The sequence below is a fragment of the Phaenicophaeus curvirostris genome, chromosome 4, assembly GCF_032191515.1.
Source record: "Phaenicophaeus curvirostris isolate KB17595 chromosome 4, BPBGC_Pcur_1.0, whole genome shotgun sequence".
Lineage (NCBI taxonomy): Eukaryota > Metazoa > Chordata > Aves > Cuculiformes > Cuculidae > Phaenicophaeus > Phaenicophaeus curvirostris.
Window position 1 is genome coordinate 53,365,599 of NC_091395.1, and position 17,188 is coordinate 53,382,786.

The following is a 17,188-nucleotide window of genomic DNA, read 5'->3' on the forward strand; positions in this document are numbered from 1 at the left end:
CTTTTATACATTGGATGTATGTGTGCTGAGACCCAGCACCAGAACAGCATCTGTCATTCTGGAACAGCTCCTTGCCTGGGCTGACTGGTTCACCCTTAGCAAGCTGAATTACTCACCAGTGGAAATACCAGCTCCCTAAGGCTATAAGGGTAAGATATTTCTGTAAAAGTTTTTACTGGTAGGATATGATTTATGGGGAACTGTAGAAGCAGAACACGAATCGCAGAGGGTTTCTAGGGTTCCACAATCTGACAGCATCATGTGAACTGGGGCCAGAATGTGAATTCTACTTCAGTGTCTTCCCAGTGCTTTGCATTCTTCTGCTTTGGTGTCTGTGCAGCACAGCTCTGAGACCCGAGAAAAGTAGTAAGTCAGAGGAACAAAGTAACACCCTGGTGTTTGGGAGCAGTCACAGGCAATCTAAGGTCTGTGTAAATTATTTGGGTTGATGGTGGGGAGGATTTGCTGAAATAAAAATACAGCTTTGGTCCAGAGTGACATGATAGAATTTCTTAGCTCTCCTTCCAGCCTGACAGTGCCTCCTTCTGTGCAAAACTTTGAAAAGAAAAACAAAACACAGGCAAAAACCTTCATATATCCACTTTGGATGTTTTTCATAAAAAGAATCATTAAATTGAAGGTGGCAGATTTGAATATCATTCATAAATACCAGGACTTTCCCTCCTCCTGGTCTCTTCTATGGGGACCCCCACAGTCAGCATGCGTTGTGGGAAGGCAGAAGACCCATGCCCATGTTTCTTCTTGGCCTAGGAGGACCCAACCCATTTTCTGCCCTGTTCAGAAAGGTGACCAGAATGTGTTTTTTAACCTGGAAGGAGAAGAGTGGGATCTCTCCTGCAAATAATAGGTAACCAAATCCCTTTGGTGTAGCTGGACTTTTCAGGGTTCATAAATAAAACAGTGCCATATGCATTTCAGTGTTTTAGCCACTAATTGTGAAAGAAATACTTCTTCCTGACCTTCAAAAAATTGTGCTTCAAAAATTCTGGAAGGTGAAATATCATCTAGGTGATACTGTCAGTAGTGAGGCAGCAAGTAAATTAATGTGTAAGGTGGTTCCTTTTGTGGATTTGGCAAAAAACTGCTGTCAGAGAAGGTAAGATGCAGACAAAGGTAGATGCTAAAAATGTCAGGGAATTCTTGAAGTGGTGACAGCAGCCTTCTCACCCCATCTGCAATGAGTCTTTTACCCATCATTATGTTATGAGAGTCCTCCACAGCTGTCACATTGACTTGCAACTTGTTAATACACCTGGCAGGTTTTTCTTTTTTTTTTCTTTTTTTTTTTTTTTTTTAAGGAAAACACTATTTGTTGGTTTGGTTTTGTCTTTCAAGCTGTTTCCAAATTAAGGCCCCTACATACCTCAGAAAAAAAACTCAGCTGTGCCTTCTCTCCTGCTTCCGAAAACAAACCCCATCAGGCTGATTTCTTGGGGCCATTGCACAAGGCTCACCAGGAAGCTGTCTGATGGACTGGAGTTAGAAACTGGTAATTTGCCTTCTAGAAGGAAAGAGAAAAAATTTTCCCTGAAATAGATGACCATGCTGTACTATTAATCATTGATGTTATTCTGGACAACTTCTTTCTTCTTTTTTTTTAAATGGGGGAAGAGGTGGAAATTTTAATGGAGGAACAAGTGGAATCCTGTGATTCCTGTTTAAAAGACAATTTCAGGCAGTTTCCCCAGTCTGATAATGTAAATGTAGCATGCCTGTGTGTGTCTGTGTTTAGAGAAAACAGCAGCATGAAAACCGTCACCAGTTTTGTACTGATATCTGCTCACTTGTCTTTATATGACAAGTACAGTACATATGTAATATCCTCAACCTCATGCATAAGTTTCTAACTGTGCTTCAATTCCAAAAACACAGGAATTCAGAAATCTATAGTTGTTTTTACCAGAGAGACTGGACCCCTGCTGATATGCATATTAGTGACATTTCTGCCAGCGCAGGCAGGCTTAAAGGCTGTTAGCAGTATAAAGCCATTACTATGAAAGACACACAGTGATTCAGTCCTCAAAATTTATATTCCCTGATGCAGATAGGTGGGGTTGTTTTCCTATAAAACAAAGTTTTGAGGTGAAGTAGTATGTGACTGTTGCTCACCATAGAGAGATGTGCCACCCCTAAGCCCAGACTGGCTGGTCTCTGCTGGGGCCATCTGAGAAGCAGCTGCCAACTAGGGAGGGGGGAGGGTTGGTGAATATTTTTATTTTTTGGTGTCAGTTTTTAGATTAAGAAGGTTTAAATCACAGTAGCTCAATTTAAATCAACGGAAGCATCCAAGAACCTTGTTGGTGCAGGTTTTTTCCTAATTTAAAGGTGAGAACACAAATGCAGTGCCTTTGCTGGGGAACGTACCATTTCTACAGCATGTGCTTCAGGACAAAAGAGTTACTGCAGTATAAAGCCTATTTTGCTACTGAACAACTCCAGTTGAAATTTGATGATTGGAAACCTGCCTAAACTTTAAGATTCCTTACCAAGAGCAAGCAGGTTGGAAAGAAGAGCAATCAAACCTGCTAACCTCCTTAGTTCTTGGTGGGAAGCCACCAGGCACAAGTACAGTCTGCGGTGGAGCAGGAGGAAGAAAGTAGCAGTGGTTCCTAGCTTGGCAAGTTCCTGCTAAACCTCAAGAAAGTAGCTTTGGTCTTATTTCAGACATAAGAAATCCATGAGGAGTCTTTATCAGGTGAATGTCTCCTCTTTGAGAGATCTACAAAGGTAAATTTGCTTCTAGCAACTCAACAAGAGTGATAACTCCCAAATTTCTTCTTTGCTGGATGATGTCTTCTGTTCAATAGTACTACTTCTAAGTGAAGTTCTGTGGTATGCCTGGTATCATCTGGCATGCTGGCGTTTGTAAGATCACTTGTTTTTGAGGCTAGTTCAGGATTGGATGGCAGGTCTGTGTCCCTTAGAAATCCAAGTACCAAGCAATATCTAATCCTATTTTAAGTGTATGTAGCTGTCGCCTCATCATTGCAAAAGAAAGAGATAGGGACCATTTAGTTTTTTAAACTAGCACCTTGTATTATCTCAAGCAGCCAGTTGTTTATTTCATTAATTGTAACAGCATGTTCCTTCTTTGTCATCTGTGGGCGTTAAACATTTGCGTATTCATTTTCGAAGAAGTGTATCAGTGCCTGCATGCTGTTTGCCTTCCAATTTACTGTTTTTAATAAAGCCCTAAGTGAATTATTATGGGAGACCGAACTTGCTGCACTGTTGGCTGGCTGAGCTTTTCTTTGAAATATTAAGATTTATAAACAGGAAAAGAAAAATTCCTTCCTCACCGCTGAGTTGTTGTTTTCAGGTCTGCCAATTTTCAAAGCGGGGTACGTGGCAAAAATGTGGGTGTAGTGGTGGATGTGTTCAGCAGGACACAGAGAAAAGGGAAGGATACTCAGGGTAGAGGAGGAGAGATTCTCTGCTGGGAAATAGAAAATTTTGTGTGCAGTAGAGCAGTTTCAGGAGTATGTCATCAGTGTTAATATCCCTTTGGATGTGAGGTCTGATATCTCTTGTTGAAATTTTGGTTTGCAATTTCCCATCTGCTGTTTTGTTGGAGGGCTTGGTTGTTCCTACCTTGGAGCTGAATTTTGTATTTCAGCGTTTCCTCTGATCTTTTAATGGGCCGCTGACCCTGTCTTAATACAGATGAAAAAATGGTCTTGTTCCAAATGTAAAATGCTTTTTGAGCTGTTTTTATTTGTTATTGCGTCGGCCACTATTTCTGTTGCAGTTACACTAGGCTTGGCCTAGAGCACATCAGTTTTTGTGTACAAGTTGAAGAAGATGGGGTATAAAACATGCCCATGCCACCACAGATGGATGCATCCATTTGTTTACCCTTGGAAGAAACCCCTTAAAAATATTTGGAAACAAGCTAGCATATATGATCAGTCTGTGAAGAAGTTTAGGATATGAACACTTAACCCAGAAAGTTTTGCTTATTACCTATGAATCTCAAACAGAAGGAAATCACTAGTTTCTTGGCTTCACTAGTATGAGGATGTTAACATGGTGTTTTCTTTCTCTCCCTCTTTTTTTCTCTTTTGAATACTGAAATCTGATCATCTGATACAGAAGTCCACAACTGTGCCTGCTAAATTGGGATAAAATATTAGTTTAATGAGCTTTGCTTTGTTTTCTTCCTGCCCCTTGAAGAGTTTTTTAAAAGTGCAACTTCATTATTGAAATGAAAATGAGTATATTTTCTTGACTTCTGTAAAAAGCTTTAGATTTTAAAATCACCTTTCATCTGGCATACAAAAAAGTGCCCATCGTTAAGTTTCCAAATGACAAATGTGATTTTTATTAAGGACATTTTTAGTGTTCTCTAATGATCTGTTCTGTCTCAGTACTTTCTAGGATTTATAGTTCTTGGATTTCCGTTAGAATATGGACAGGAAAAAATAAACCTCTCTTTAAAATGGAATATAATTTGGCTTGATTTAGCCTAGCTTTGCTTTAACAGAGAATTTTTTTGTAAGCTCTATGGCAGATGAGATTTGTGTCCTCTGTCTTGCAGATTTGTTTTCTCCAGATGGGAAGGCAAGTAAAAAGTTGAATAATACCTTGAATCCTAGAACGCAGTTTGACTGACAGATCTGCTACCACTGGTGGAGTATCTTTTGATGGGGAGATAACGTGACTTCTGTCGCTATGTGGCAACAATCCAAATGTATTTTTCAGTACCAAACCCCTCAGCAATAATGTAATCATTTACTGGGAGCAGAACGATTGGGAACTGACTGTGATACAGCCTAAAGACTTTGCAAATATAAGTTATATGTTTGATGTCTACAGAACACAAGAATAATTGAAAAGATGATTTTTTACTTTATTTTCTAAACTGAGTAAGAAAAGTGCTGTTTAATGAGGATTTTTTTCTGCTTTCTTCTAATTTGGGACTCATCTCTGTATCTAAATTAATTTTCTTTGTGACATTTGGTTTTCGTGCATGGGGAAAACTGCAGGTCTGTAATATGGTGCACAGAGAAAGGAAGAATTTAAAGCATGCTTTGCAGCTTCTCTTACATGCCCAAGCTGTCATAGTCTGACAGCAGCTTGCGACACCTACCTGGTTTGGGAAGATCCCTGCACTGTAATATAGGGCTCCTCTGTTCTGCTTTTACATCTTCTGTGAGCGCATTGTTGAATGCAGATGGTTTTTAAGGATTTAAACTGAATGTGTCTGTTTGGATTACTCAATCACTTGTACTGCTCGTCTGATTCCCAGGCTCCTGCCACCACAGAGGGCGGCTGTGTGGGTTTCTTCTGGTAACCTGTGCCTTTGTGAGCTCAGTAGTTCTCATGAATCCCTCCTTGACTCTTCATAAATGAAAACTCTAGTATGTGACTTGTTTTTGTTTTGCAGCTTTCCTGATTTCTGCAGCAGCCTGAGGGTTGCTGGTGCCCAGGACTCCAGGACGTGGTGCTTTGATACAGGCTTTCCACCAACAAGCTGGGGAGAGTAAGTAACCTGCTTTGTGTCTGAGAATCCTCTGGAGTCATGGGGTGGGGGTCTCTTTCCGTGCTTGTCCCATGTCTCAGATGCTGAAGTCGCATTTCTCCCAGCATAGAGACCAGGGGTACTTGCATTTCTATGTAGTGCTTATGTCGTGTATCATGATACTTGTTAACAAAGATGCTCCAGCTCTTCTAGACTCCAGCATGAGCAGTTCTTGGTTTATCCTTTCTTGCAGATTAGATATATCTGTGTGACAGAACACTACAACTTGCACTGCCGCCTCATGTGAGAAAAGGCTGTATGCAACAGTGGTGTTTCATAGTAATGCTGTTTTCTGTGGTGTCAGTGTGCTGAATTTCAGTGTAGTGTACAGCAGAAGTGCAGACTCCTATGATGCATTCAAATGGTTCTGTGTGGACCCCTGAGTGGGAGGGAGACCCAACAGCAAGCAGCTGCTTTGTGGCTCCAGCTGAGGCCATCTCTGTGGCATTGCGGCTTTCCTTTCCTTCTCATGTGACCTGACAGGCTGGGGGCATACTTCCCAGTACCTGGCAAGCCACAGGGATTCTCATCTTCAGAAATAACAAGTTAGAGGTCTGGCATTGTCTGCTCACAAGGAAAGTGGTATTAGCTGGAAGACTGGGGCTAAGTATGTCGGTTTGCCTACAACATACAAGCAGGTGTACTGGCAGAGAACTGCAAAGAAACTACACCTTTTGCTGCCAAAGGGAGGAAGTCTTTCCATCATGATTGCTGTTCCACCTTCCTGAAATGCACTCTTTGGGGTTTTGCTGATGTGATCCTTAAAAGCGTTACTTTGTACAGTTCTAACTGATGGAGGTGAGCTGGCAGAGCTTTCGGATGTGTGTCAGCCTCATGGCCACTGTGCAGATCTTATGCATGCCTGAAGTTCTTGCTTGACTTGTGGGGCAAACTCTTATGCTCCCAGTGTCCTCTTCAGCTGATCAGTTAAAAGGTAGAGAGGGGATAAATGCTAGCACCCAGCTGATGTTTTGATTTTGAAAATGATCTTTCATGCTGCTTCTTACTTTTGCCAAATAATTCCTTATTTACAAAGGATTTATCATCCTGAAGAGTTCCAGAGGTTTTATGTTTCGGTGGTTTGGGTTTTTTTGTTTGTTTTTATATTCCCCCTGCTGGATAAAGCTATACTCTGGTGAGACAAGATATTACTTATTAAAGCAGCCTTTGCACAAAGGGAAAGATGAGGCTCCAGCCAGGGCTAACCTCACTTGGTACGCAGTTGTGTGAGGCACAGATGTTGTAGCTGTTGCAGTGAGATGGCTCTTAAGGGCTTATGTAAGGATTCAGTGTTAGTCTTGGTCTTTGTGCTTGTTGTCAATGCTGCATTAATCAAGCAGACTTACTGGTCTTGTAATACTGTAGTACACAGGAGGCTGGGCTAATGGTGCAACTTTTCTTTCGAAGTTTTACTTTTTATTCTCTATACCTACATGACAGGCCCTCAATTCTTACATGGGAATCAAGCAGTATTCTAGAACATAAGAGTTTTAGATACATTATTAAATTGTATCATATGCTAGGTCATTCCCATGTCTTTTTTATTAATCTTTTTTCCCCCCTTTCTTTTTAGTTCTCTCCCCTCACCAGAAGAATCTGTAATTTTTCTTGCTGTCCTGAGTCATTTTATGTGTCAATAAGAGAGTCTCATAATTTCCCTTAAACAGAATTCCAGTCTTTTCCCTGGGGAAGAAGCTATTGGGTTGAGGGCCTTTACCTTAACAGAACCAGTCACCCTAACTCATCCTGCTCCTCTTTGCAGCCATGCCCAGTTCCCCAAAGGGTTGTCTGTCAGGGAATCTTCAGGTGACTTGCTTGTTGCATGATCTTGTCTGGCCTCTGTTTCACTGTCAGGAAACACTGTGCCAGGGCATGGTGCAGCCATAGGCCTGACATTAGGTGTCTTGTAGGCAGCTTTGTGAGACCACCCTGCTAATATTTAATCAGAATTATGTGTTTCTCATGGCAGACTGCTTTGATGCCAAGCTGGAGGGAGTAGAGCTTCAGTCATTGTTTAATGCAGTTGAAACTCCTCCTACCAGCTGCTCAGGGAGAATGTAGCTTGCCAGACCCTAGCTTTTCAAATTAAAGGAGAGGCTACTCATTTTGTGATAACTATGGGTTTTGGAAGTAATGGAGTTGGTTTGGGTTCAACTACCTGAACAGCTGATATTGCTTTTCAGAGTCTTTTATCAAGCCTTACAGAAAAGGCGTGGGTATCATGCTTAACAGCGGAGCTGATGCTCGCCACGTCATCTCTGAGATCACAGATGCTGTAGCATAGACTTAATTCTTCTCTGGATTTCAGTGGATTAACACTTAGAAGTTTAACATGTGTAGAGAATACATTTTGAAGTTGGAAGTCCATGCCAAGACAAAACTCTGTGTGGACAAAGCAATAGATCAGGTTGTTCTTCAGGCCACATCAGCATCTTCCTCTGTGTCCCAGTGGGATCTTTGCTGCCAATAGTTCAGTTTTCACAGCTGTTCCAGTATTTCTGCTGAGACAGTAATTTCTGTAGCATGTGCACCTCTGTTAGGGCCTGAACCAGAATCGGCAATTTGTTTCAGAGGGTAGTAGAAAATCTATGGTTGCCCTCACCTCACGATGTACTTGTAGTGGTGATCCCCTGTTAGTTAAACAGTTTCTTACTAAGAGTTGTTTAAAACTGTTGGCTACACAGCAATGCAGTTGGTTGAATCGGAACTTCGAGTCCAAGTGTGGGCCAAAAGACAAGTATGCTGCGGTACTTTGTAGGGAGCCTGTGGGAGATGAATTTAATGGGTCCCATTCTAATCAGTTCAGCCTGTTTTAGCACCCTTGGTAGAGGAGCTGAAATGGTATGAGATCTATAGTAGCAGTTGCCTGGCAAATGCACTTGCAGTATCTGCAACTAACTTACTGGTAGTGATCTACTAACTAACTGGTAGTTAGTTGCAGCTACAGTTGCTACCAGTAGTTAGCTGCAAGCCTTCTGTGGCTCAGTAGAGGCTATCGGGAAGTTCCTGCAATGTTATTGCCACTTAGGACTGGAGAGAATAGTTGCTTGTTGGTGGAAGATGCTGTTCACAAAATCAGGCTAATTCTCTAAGGCCTAATTTGGCTAATGGTAGTAACAGGTTGTGAAGGAAGCTCTGGGGAAACTTCTCAAACTGCAGCAGGTGTATGGAGTAGGCTGTGCTTGTGCTCCTGGTGTGGTCATTGTTCGTCATCACCTTTTGCCACTGGTAACAGCAGCAGCAGATGTAGTAGTGGATAGTTTAGGACATAGTTCAACCTTTTTTACTACCTTAGTATATCATATTTCCAAAAAGAAACAAATTTCTTGCTGTATTGATAGCAATTGCCCTTGCAAACCAAAGACACAGCTCTTGTCTTGGGGGAGGATGTTGTGGAGAGGACAGACCTGAAAAGACATAATTGAATCTTAGCTGGTTGTTTGTCTTGAGCTGGTAGTTTATTGTCTCCAGACTCATCTTATTTGTCAAAAAATGGAAAATGGTACCATGAGGCAGAAATTAACTGTGTTTTAGAAAACACTAAATGGCATTGCTTTTTAAATCAAATATTGCAGCGTTTAACATGATTATCCATGGCTTAGTTAGGATTGGGAAACATAAGTGACAACATGAAACTTCTGATTTTTCTGACAGATCTTTAATTACTAAAAAACTTGATTTTTAAGAATATAATATGTTCTGTCATCAAGAAAGATGGCACTCTTACATGATAACTGCAGGTAATGAACCGTACCTTGACATGTGACTCAGTTAATAGGTTTTTCTTTTTGGATGCTGAGAATCCTTTCCAATGCATCGTCATAGAAAAACATGGCACATGGCATGACAGCTTAGGAAGAATTTATACTGTATTGCAGCCGTCATCAGTACAATATGGGTAGTGAATGAAGAGGGAAGGAGGTACCCAAGCATATGCTTGTATTATTCTAAATGCCTGTCATCATTAGCTTTGAGGAAAGAATTAAACAGCCCCGACAAGGTCCTGTCTCACATCTACTCTTCTGGTTTTTATGCAAGTGATTTCAGTGACTGACACTAGTATAAAACTGGATTCAGATGTAGAGTGGATCATGTCTGTATACCATTCAACGTCCAAAAAGACTGACCAAAGTTTTGTCTCTGGATGCTAGACGTGGGTTTCAGATACTCTTTTAGTTAAATAAAGCTACAAATCTCACATTATGATTTGGCTGTCTCTTTTAGCCATTATTTTTGAGGGAAGGTGAGGACAAACAAATACTTTAATAAGAACTCCAGCGTAATTTTTCAGTGCAATTACTGCTTTGTTAACATTTTCAGAAGTGTTTCAAGATGACACTGGTACAGTAAGCATGAGGTTTTGTTTTAGAGCTACAGAGGTAGGTTGTGTACCTTTCTTCTAGAAAGACTTGAAACAAACCTGGCTTTTTTTTTTCCTTATTTCATTAACTGATATTAAAGTGATATTTGTTTTTCCTGTGGTGCTGCAGGAATTACACATACCAAGAATTCTTTATTCACTGGAATGCTGAGGGATATTGTATGGCTGATAAACAACTATATAGTGAATATAGATGTTATATGAGAGTTTTCTGTATTGAATGGTTTTGCCATAAAACCTGCCAAAACTGGAAACAAAGGAGAGGTAGGTTTGTGTACTCTGTTTGGACACTACACTATTGTTGACCCATATGAGTTCCTTGTGACTTTCAATTTATTTTTCCTTTATATCCCTGTGGCTTAAAAATCAAAATGAAAAAATCCAAACTAGAGGGCTGAATTGTTTTCTTGTCAAAAATGTAAATGAGTTGCTTGCATCCTACAAACAAAATTATTCTGAACTGAAAGTTCTTCAGTTCAGTGGCAAAAGAAATGTATTGCTTCTGTTGCTAGAGCTGTAGCTGTTATTCATTGTATGGCAAATTGAGACGATCAGACATGCATTTGGTAGCTGCGCCTAGGAAAAGGGTGGTTGTTTTTTTAGGAGAAAAAAAAAGTAGTAGAAGTTAAAATCTTGAATTGTGCCTTAGAAATAGTTCATCTGCTTTCAGTCATTCCTGGTTTCAGCTGCTTCAAAGAAGTAAGAAGGCCAAGAAATTGTGCAGAATAAAAGGTGCAAAATCTGTTCACAAAGTTTCTTCCAAATCCTGATAGATGAAAGGCTTCTTATCCTTTGAAACTTGATACACCAAGTCTGTTTGTAGGGTGTTTGTTTGTTTGATTTGTAAACCTTTATTATTCTGGTTATTGTTGTTCATGACCATGCAGTTTTATAACTCCTGGAGTTTTGTCCAGAGGTGGTTATTTAGATCCTTTTAACCTCCTGGTGAATTCCACAGAAGACTTGTTGATGCTCTTTTCTAATTAATAATAATAAAAAAATCTCATCAGAGAAAAGTATCTCCCATTCACATGATTAAACCCATCATATTACACAGTTTATAATTTTTAAGAATGATTTTTTTTTTTTTTGATGATTTTTATACCTTTTTGGAAGGGTGTTCTTGGACCACCTTTCTCTGGTGTTAGGTATGTTCTAATTTGCAGCCTAAATGTAGCAATGACTGCTTTACATGCACTCATTTCTTGTGCCAACATTACACTTTTAAGTTTTTGTTGCTTCTCTCAGCCTTCATTTTGCTGTAAGCCAAACCCTTAATATCCTTGTACAAGACAGAAGTCTGGTACCTTGATTATCTTCCAATTTCCTGTGTTTCCCAATAATCCCTGGTGTGCGAGGGACCAGATGCTGCCAGGCTGTTTCAGATGAGGTCTGAGCATTACCTCTCATGATGGTGTCAGTGTTTTCCTAGCTCTGCTGGAAAAGCTGAAAAAAAAAAGCATCCAGTTTTCCTTTTGGTGATTCCATCTTTCTCCTTGCAGCAGAGCATCCAGGTTTTGTGTTGCCAGTGTATTTCACTAACACCTTTTGTGACATGTTCATTAGTCATAATAGTAATTGCAATTTCCTTTTATCATCCAATATTTTCCACTCTTTTGGTTAATTTGTATTTTCTCTCTTATTGTGTCAAAACCAGAAGTTCCCAGTTTGTTTCTATAGAACCGTTTATATGAACCTTCTTTTGTGTTCTTTGTTGCTAACTCCTCTGAGGTAAACAGTTCGTCCTTTCCTCAGTGCATTAGAGCTCCTGTACAATAGCTTTGATAACTGTCCGTTCCTTAAGTCTTCCTGGGTTTATGGTCTCTGAAAAATATTTGAACATGCTTGGGCTTGTCTGGGCTAGTGAAGTTTGTATATTGTGTCTGAGGTCAAAATTAAACATGGAAGAAGCCTGTGCTAGTGTCTTGCAGCCTTCTGTTGCCACAGGTAAAATAATAGTTAGAGTAACAGTTTGCTTCAGCGTGGTTCCTCTGCTGTGACTTGTAAATTGTATTTTAGCTGATTGTCCAATGGTCACAAAGCAGTCACACACAAATATAAATATTTATATAAAGTTATTTATATTTATGTAAAACATACATTATTATGTAAATATATATAAAATCTATATACATCGCATCTAAAATAAGGTAAACATTTTTAGAAGAATCTCTACCTTGAAGTTTCAAAATACAACTTTCATTACATTTGTTACTGCATTTTCAGCTATCAGGTCCCCATTAGCAGCAACAGCTAATGGCTGTGACTGTTGCATTGGAGACGGGGGCTGTAATAAGATACGAACAGAGTTGTGATCTTGGTTTGGTATTTTGCTTTCAAGATAGAAAGAATGGAGGCTTTTCGGGACAGTGATGAGGAAAGTCACAGAAGGTATGTGCTGGTGGTGGAACAATTGGGGGAAGCCGTTGACACTCTTGAGGACAGAGAGGGCCCCGCAGAGGGATCTGGAAGAACTGGAGAGCTGGACAATTGCCAGCTGCTATCAAGTGCCAGATTTTGCAGTTGGGACACTGCCACCCTGGATATACATACAGACTGGGGAGTGAGAGCCTGGAAAGCAGCCCGGCGGAAAGGGATCTGGGGGTTCTGGTCGATGGCAAGTTGAACATGAGCCAGCAGTGCGCCCTGGTAGCCAAGAGGGACAACCATGTGCTGGGGTGCATCAAGCACAGCAGGGCTACCTGGACAGAGGAGGCAGTTGTCCCACTCTGCTCTGCACTGGTGCAGCCTCACCTTGAGCGCTGCAGTTTTGGGTGCCACCCCACAAAAAGGATACAAAGCTACTTGAGGGTGGCTAGAGGAGGACCACAAAGTTGATGAAGAGTGTAGAGGGGAAGTTGTATGAGGAGGGGCTAAATAAGTCACTTGTTCTGTTCAGCATGGAGGAGACCGAGGGGAGAACTCATCACAGTTCTTCCCTTGTGGGAAAGCAGTGGAGGAGGAGCAGGCACTGATATCTTCTTTCTGGCAACCAGTGATAGGATCTGAGGGAAGGGCCAGAAGATGTGCTGGAGGGATTGAGGCTGGGTATTAGGTAAAGGTTCTTCACTTACAGGACAGTAGAGCACTGGAACAGGCTCCCCAAGGAAGTAGTCGTGGTGCCAAGCCTGACAATATTCAAGAAGCATTTGGACAATGCCACCAAACACATGGTGTGAATATTGGTGGTGTCTTATGCAGGGACAGGAGTTCGACTGGGTGATCCTTATGGGTCCCTTCTAATGCAGAACATTCTATTTAACTGCTACAGAAGGAACCGTTTAAAGAAATATCAGTACTGGTGATTTAGTATTGCTTTACAATTCTCTTCTGTCCTCACACCCTGGAAACTAGCTGAGCTCAGCTCCATCTTCTACTCAGCTTGTCTTTTGAGGGCTTTTTAGTAACCATGGGAGTTAAAAAAAGTGTTGGTTTGAAATCCTGGTCTTCTGTCAGTAGGTGAGTTCTGCTGTGCTTACTGCTCCTATGGAAGGGTGAAGCACAGGGAATGTGGATTTGATCATTTAGATTTAAATGGGCAAGTAGAGTAAACTGGGTAGTTTTGTCTTGAGTAATAAAATGAAGTCCTTCTCTTAAATTAAACTTCAGTGTTTAGTGGAGCATACCAAAAGGTGGTGGTGGTTTTATTTTTATGTCTGAGCAGCTGATGAATGTTTTTGGTTTAGCAGATACATCACTTTGGAGAGAGAAGCTGTAGTTCATTCCAGTAGCTAATAGAGAGCTGGCAAACATAGAAATTATGACATTTTTCTGGAGTTTCCAGTTGTGTTTTGTCTCAGCTTCCAAGTTTTGCATCCATTCTTGGAAGGATGGCAGCAACATTATGTATTTTGTACGGAGGGGGCAAAGTGACATGTAGTGATGAAATACTGTAACAGAAAACCTAGCTTCCCACAGAAAGGCTTCCCACAGAAAACAAAAGCACAGTGGCATCTCTAAGTACAGAAGAAATGAGCACCTTCTCATTTAGAGTTACTGCTGTTACCTGACAGTCAGCTTTGAAAAGTGCTTTTCACAGATTTTGGTGTAAATGGGATTCAGAGTGCATCGCTGCAACCCTAAATATCACCCTCTTGTCTTAGGCTTTACAGGAAGATTGGTATTACCTGGAGACGATTGCTTTGATCATATAATGCCTTTGTACTCCAGCACAGCTCTGTGGCTTGCCAGGCTTCCTTCTGGCAGGCAGCCCCAGTGGCTCAAAGCACGGCAGTAGGGGTCTTGTCAGCCTTAACGTTGAATTTTTTTTTTTTTTTTTTTTTTTTGGTGTGTGCAACTAAATGTACTTCTAACTTAAATCTCCCTGAAGAGGAAATAAAATTGAGATCGTTAGCTGGTATCAGTAGTGATAGCTGTACCGGAGTGAATGAAGTGATCTTGATTTGTAACAAACTGCCAGTATTACAGACAGTGTTTTTCTTTGTTAAAATATATATAGACTGTATACTCGGCATAAAATGTCCTGATGCTTTATTTTAGTGTTTGGTTGAATAAAATTTGCATTAGCATAACAATGTAGAATAAAGAAATATAATGGGCAGGTATGTCTTACTGAGAAAGTATCTTTTGTGGAAGGGATTAGGGTCAGGGGACCACAAATTGCTTGACTTCATCTTGCTCTACATGATCTGGCCGCTGAAGTACTAAAACAGGAAATTTAAGAAAACCCCATTTTTGATGAGTTGGGGACTCTGTGACAAAGCCACAGATATGAATTAGAGACCACGTAGGAATTTTGTGCAGGTGACTGACACTGATTATATCCCCAAGAACAGAGTGGGAGTTGGTAACGCCCGTCCCCATGCACTGTATGGGAACCTCAGCTAAGCAGATGGGTGACACAATACCTGGAAAAAATGACCAAGAACATGAAAAGTGCTCATGAGGGGCTTCTAAAAAACAGGAAAGGACAGAATCCAAACAGGAACTTGTTAGGGGGGAAGTTAGAAGTGCAAAGGCTGCAGGAAAGTATACAGGGCAGAGAACTGCAATGAAGAATGATTGATTGCAAGAAACAAGAATTTTAGTTCTGTAAATTTGTTGGAAGGAGAGATGATGGACCTGCCAGGGTTTTTGGGCAGAACTTTCCAGGTCTCTGAGCATATCTGGTATCTGGATTACACTGCGTCCTAGACAGGTCCAAGTGTGGTAAACTCATGCTGAATGTGGCAAGGCTTGAGTGCAGGCACAGTATTCCCTCAGCTGCAGGGCTGTGGTTGTCTTTCTGGTTCCCAGAAGGCTTTTATCCTGCGCCAGTGAGCAGCAATGATGGGGAGAAAGCCCTTTGGGAAGAAGGGTGGATTTGTGCCTCTCGGCAAAGGCAGGCAGTGGGTAAACATAGCCTCTTGGACATGAATGCTCCCAAACAGAACTGGAAAGGTGGATGGATCTCTCGGGTAACAGGAGACTTTTTTTTTTTTTTTAAAAAAAAAAAAAATCCCTGAAATGACAATACCTTTTTTTAAAAAAAAGTGATATAACTATATGAATCATTAATGGCTTCCCAAAAGGTAAAAAAAGGTCACACTTGCAATGATAGAAGATATTTTGCTAGTAGACAGCACTATGCTTTCTTCAATGTGCAGTTTGGCTTGAGAGATCCACATCCGATAGCTGTTCCCAGCACAGAAAGTGAAGTTACTATCTCTGTATATGCTTCCAGAAATCAGTAGCACAAATTCCTAATGGCCTGGCTCTGCACTTTGCTTGCTTGTTTAAATTGTGTTTGACTAATGTTGTCCTACAGATGATGCTCCAAGTGGCCGCTTGGAATCCAGGCAAAGTGAGCTGCAGTTGGCTGTGGGAAGCATATTTGCATCATATGTGCAAATATGTACTTGAATATATACATAAATTTGGCATGTAAATACAATTATCTCAAAATGAGCTATCCACCAGCCTCAAAGGCTGAATTTTGTGTGGTTTTGTTTTTTTTTAACATCACCCTCTTTGTGTCTGAATGCTTTGCGATAGTGGGCCTGTTTTGTCTAGGACTTATAGCCCCTGCGTGTTATTAAAACAACGCGAAGCCATTCCTCTTACACATTCCATAGCAGGGCTATTTCCTAGTATTTAGCAAGACTTTAAAGGTGGGATTGTGTTGTTTGTTGGGATATCACTGAGAATGCACTGGAATGTAATTTCTTGAGTAGGTATCCCTTGAGAAACGTCATGCAATAACCTTTTTTCTTTTTAGGTGTATTTAGCTGTTCCTTGCAAGCATTGACTGATGTAGTCAGTCACTCTTGGGTGACTTTGGTAATCTGCAGTCATCTTTTTTTTGTATCCTGTTTCTTGAGCATGTGAGGGTAGGTCTGCTGGCAATCTGTCGTATGAGATATAGCATACGAACGAACTTATATTTGTGTTTGAAGACCCACATTATTTATAGCAAACGTTGCCTGTAGAGAAACAGGGAAGGTGAAGGAGTCATCTGGTCATTTGTTGCCCTCATAAACAGCAGCATCTGTGAACGAAAAAATTTTGATGAAACCCAAAAATGTTTTAATGGATGTTGGACTATGAATAGTCTGTCTTCAAACAAAATACAGTGGAATTACTTAAGCAGAATTGATGTTGTGTGCCTGCCATATGTACATAATTCTTGGTTTGACTCTCTTTTTTTAAAAAAATAAACAAGGCACCAGAATTTAGTTGTGTTTTTTTCCAGTAGTGCCAGAAGATTAATAAAAGTAAAATGAAACTCTTATGTAGCAGTTCTAAAAACTAAGAAATGTAAAAGAGCCACAGAAAAAAGAAGCTCTGTAATGAAAATGGCTTAGGAAGATGACAGCCTCAACTGAGTCATGGCAGGCCCCTCTAGAACACAACTTATGCCCTCGTTATGTGTGACGATGGGTGGCTGCTGGAGCTGTCACCACAGTTCCTAGAAAAGACTTAGCATAAGGTGAAGTGGGACAGGGCTTTCAGGTGCTCCCCTGGGTGGCAGGTATGCAGTGATAGTGCTCAGGTTTTGTTTCCATGGTTGTAACTGCTTGCAGAGTGGGGCTTGTCACCTGAAAATAATCGGGTAAGATGATCCAAAAAGCACAAAAAATAAATCTTCAGGCTGAGCCAAATGGAAAGACTTGTTGAAGGGAAACTCCTAAGTCTATCTGTGCATTTATGTATATATAGTTTTTAGTTTAACAACGAAGATGTAAAAATCACTATTTTAAGTCATTTGCAGTAGAATAATAATAAAAAAAATCAGAAAGCTGTTGCAGGCTTTTTTTTATTATGGT

At 40.7% G+C, this 17,188-nt stretch overlaps 1 protein-coding gene across 8 annotated transcripts in view; it reads left to right on the plus strand.

The window, feature by feature from the left end:
* Positions 1-17,188, plus strand: part of APBB2 (amyloid beta precursor protein binding family B member 2) — a 192,994-nt gene that overhangs the window by 53,289 nt on the left and 122,517 nt on the right. For all 8 annotated transcript variants that reach the window (XM_069856132.1, XM_069856135.1, XM_069856137.1 and 5 more), the window contains exon 2: positions 5,408-5,503. The gene's annotated coding sequence lies outside the window, so the exon portion shown is untranslated. The remainder of the gene's footprint in view (positions 1-5,407; positions 5,504-17,188) is intronic.